Source organism: Lagenorhynchus albirostris, chromosome 21, assembly GCF_949774975.1.
Source record: "Lagenorhynchus albirostris chromosome 21, mLagAlb1.1, whole genome shotgun sequence".
Taxonomy (NCBI): domain Eukaryota; kingdom Metazoa; phylum Chordata; class Mammalia; order Artiodactyla; family Delphinidae; genus Lagenorhynchus; species Lagenorhynchus albirostris.
Genome location: NC_083115.1, coordinates 20,491,408 through 20,495,446, shown reverse-complemented (window position 1 = coordinate 20,495,446; position 4,039 = coordinate 20,491,408). Strand labels below are relative to the sequence as shown.

Sequence of the window (4,039 nt, the reverse complement as noted above, 5' to 3'; positions counted from 1 at the left end):
ACCACTCTGAGGATGGCTGATCCTGTCCTTGTCGTCCTGAACTTTTTAGCTTTCCTTAAGACGTGATAAATTAAGGAACTCCTTCTATATGACAGCAGCACTTTGGGGAGGCTGAACATGTACCTCTGACTCGAGGCTGAGTTATTACAAAAAAAAACAGAAAAGGAAGGAAAAAGATTTTAATTCCCCACTGTTGAAGACAGTCAGGATGAGAGGCAGACACACAAACGTGCACAGACTTGCACTTCTATTCAGCAACGGATAGGGCAAGGGTTTACCCATGTTGTCTTAAAAGCATTGCCTGGAATACAAAATGACATGGTGTTTCTGGAATACAGTTCTGTTTGAAAGGCCAAGAAAAGGTGATAGGTTTTTAATGCACATTGTGGTGTTTTCAAGCTCTCCTTCTATAACCAGAATGGAGATGTTCCTGAAAATCTGTCTACAGAGAAAAAGCAATCTGGTTAAAATTCCATTATGTTTTTCTTTGGCCTGCACTGTATAATTGAAGATGTCCTCAACACAGAAACAGATCGTTGCTTCGTGTGGGAGAAGAAAAAAGCATACATCAGACTACAGAAAAACAGAAAGAAACGGAAGAATCGTTGCCACTTCCCCGTTAAGGAATTTGTCACTTTCACCTGCAAAGTTCCTACTGCCTATACTTCCTTCATAAAATCAATTCTTCTGTTTTTCTGCCACCAGAGACATATTCCTAAATTGATCTGCTCTTGTATCTATTCTCAAAATCCTTTGGATTACTTTATTCTTAGCAGAAAATTCAAACTTAGTTCTACTATCTCCCTGTCTCCCTTCCTTTCCTATTGACAAATCACTTTTCCTTTTCCCCAATAAGTCTCATTTTCTTAAAAAAAAAAAAAAAACTATTTTTAATTCCATGGGGGCTTGACACAAATTTTCTCTTTTGCCCAGACTCTTCTACCCATTCTTCAAAGTTCTTTCCATTCTTCAAGGTCTAGTTGAGCTGCTAGATCTTTCAACAAATAGATCTCTAATTTTCTTGCTTGAAATGAATATGCCCATCCAGTCAGGACCAGATGCATAGGTGTGGGACAAACACAGTCACACAGGGCCCCAAGCTCAGAAGTGGTCAGTGCTTGGCTTCATGCTCTGCTCTTGCTGTTTGAAATTTGAACAAGGGCCTCTGCATTCTCATTTTGCACTGGACTCGAAAATTATACAGCCGGGTCTTCTTCCTGTACTCCTAAAGTTAACAATTTTATATTTCTGCTCTAACGGTTATCATCTACACTGTTGTTTTGAAGCTATTTTTGTGCGTATTTACCCCCACTAGAGAGGGAGCTCTGGAAAGTCACAGATCTCTTTTGTTGTGTACCTGGAAGAGTGGTTTTCACAGAGTAAGACTGATGAGGCAAGAAAGCTGCTCAGAGCTCTTCAGGAAGGAACTGAGCGAAACCGACATCTACAGAGAATAAACGTAAAAAAAGCTAAAAAGTTCTGCAAACTTAATATGCAGTAATCACATGTGCTTTGTACTGCATAAGGAAACCCAATCTAATCCTCAAAACATGAGGAATAGATACTATTATGATGTCATTTTCCAGATGAGGAAACTAGGGCTTAAAGAGGGAAGGTGGCAGAGGTCACATAAGCAGTGCCGGAATCAGGAGTCAGAGTCAGGTCTGGCTCATGTAAAATCAGAGTCCATGTACTTAACTCCTAGAGGATTGTGAAATTTTCAGGCAATACTAATAAAAAAAAAATCTAAATAATCCTTTCCAGAACTAAGGCCAAAGCAATAAAATTGGCCTCTCTAGCAGTCCCAACCCTGAGTTTATAAAATCTGCCTACAACACAGCCAGACTTAAGTTGTCAAACCAGTTTCTGGTAAGAAAACAAAATGTTTACACAAACATTTTCCTAACTGCCTGTAGCCCCCCAAACCATTCCTTCAAGAAACGTACTATCAAGTTACCTTTTAGTAATGAAATTCTATAGGTAGAGAGAAAAAGTGTTTTAGAACATGAAAGACAGAAAATCGAAGGAGAAAGGAATATTACAAAATGAGCTGACCAGGAAGTCAAACCCCTGTCAGCTCTCCATGCCGAGGAAGGCCATGGTTTTCCATCCCCTTCCAGGCATTCATAGGCACAGCAAACTCAGGGAGACTGACTAAGGGTTAGTGTAAAACGACATTTTACCGAGTTGAGTCCATTAGCAGTTTTTACTCATTGACTGTTAAATTATATGTTTCATGTCATGAACAAAGCAGGCCTTCTGTTTTGTTGCTTAATCCAGATTTACACCATGGGTGAGATGCATGCAATGCCTTGAATGTATTACTTTAAGAATTTGCATTAAACACAACAGGATACTTCCAAATACAATATACATATGCCATAGCCTTGGATGTGTATTAATTTCTTTAGCACAAGAGAGATTTTTCAGGAAAAACCTAATTGGGTTTGTCTTTCCCATGTTTAAGGTAGTAAAATGTTCAAACACTTGAGTCTTTTTACAACTGTTATCCAGCTCAGTCATTTTCAGTAAAACATACAGCTCTTGCTACCTCATTCTGAAGGCACAATTATTACCATGTCCTTTAGCTTCCTGGGGCTGCGAGTTGTTTTCAATGTTGTTTTTTTAATTTCTTAAATAAATTGCTTTTCCTCCTCCTACCCCCCAAAAGGTGTGATATAAACAATAAGAGGTTTGGTTTTCTACGTGGACAAAAGAGTAAGTATACTGATACAGCATGGGTCCACTTTTGTAATGTTGCTTTAAGCTATCAAGATGCATACTTATTCTCAACCCATGAAATCAAAGTTCCCTTTACACAGTAATTCCTAAGTAGCTCTAAGGTCAGGCTACCCTCGTGTGTCATGTTCTCATTTGGTCCTTGTTGGATATCTTTATAATCCTAACTTTAGAAATTTAAAGCCATGTATGTAATGATCGATAATTGGTCAAGACGTGATTCTTTTTTTTAATCTTTTTTTCTTCCTTTTTTTAGGCCGCGCTGCCTGGCGAGCAGGATCTTAATTCCCTGACCAGGAATCGAACCTGTGCCCCCTGCAGTGGAAGTGCAGAGTCTTAACCATTGGACCACCAGGGAAGTCCCAAGATGTGATTCTTATATCACACAAATGTTGATTTTGTTTGCAATGGAGAATTTACAAGGAGCATCAAATCTCTTTCTTACCCAAGTCTTGAGTTAGGAGGTTTATAGTTTTTCTAGCTGGCTAATCATTTGGAAATGAAGACTGTTTTTATTACAAAAATGAAATTTATTGGACTTCAACCTGAAATAGTAAACAGGTCACAAGGCACCAGTAAAAGCTCCCATGTAGAGCAACTATAATTGTCATATATATTTTTATAATGCCAAACCAGTTGTAATCCAATCTACACCCACATTTTAAGATGACAGTAAGAAGTTCAGAGATGTGTTTCCCAATCAAACACTGGGTAACTCATCTGTCACCTTGCCAGTGCATTATCTGAAAGAAATCTGTTGTAGCAAATGAGAATAAAACCTGAGATTCTTTAGACTCAGAAATGGAAAACAAATTGAAAATCTGTACATATGTTGTAAAAACCATTCCGAGAAAGAGAGAAGAGAACTCACGTTTTATTCAACAACCACCTAGTATTCTTCTAGGTACTGCAGATGATAAATAATTTGACCTTCACAGAACTAATATGCAGGAATTCTTTGTTCTCTTAGCAGATAGAGAAACTGAGGCTCAAATTAAGTTACCTCCCCAAGACAGCACAGTAAGTCTGGTTTATCTAATTACAAAACTTCTTTTTGCCACACAATGGCAAGAATCATTTTGATCTTAAAATTGCTTAAAGTTTTTTAGTATGTTGATCTTTACCTTCATAAGTAAATGAGAAATGTGATGTTCTATACATGGCAGATAATAAAGGGTTTTAATTTGCCTATGAATTCCTTAGTGGCAAAATTTATAATAGTCTGGACACAATGAGGGGTAACTCTTTTTTAGCTCTCCCTGCAAAAATTCAGACAACTATTTCTCTTCCATTTCTAATT

At 37.8% G+C, this 4,039-nt stretch overlaps 1 non-coding gene across 1 annotated transcript; it reads right to left on the bottom strand.

The window, feature by feature from the left end:
• Positions 1 to 3,024: 3,024 nt before the first annotated feature.
• On the bottom strand, positions 3,025 to 3,097 carry TRNAG-UCC (transfer RNA glycine (anticodon UCC)). Its single transcript has one exon. It is a non-coding gene; the product is annotated as a tRNA-Gly (tRNA).
• Between the last annotated feature and the right edge of the window lie 942 nt (positions 3,098 to 4,039).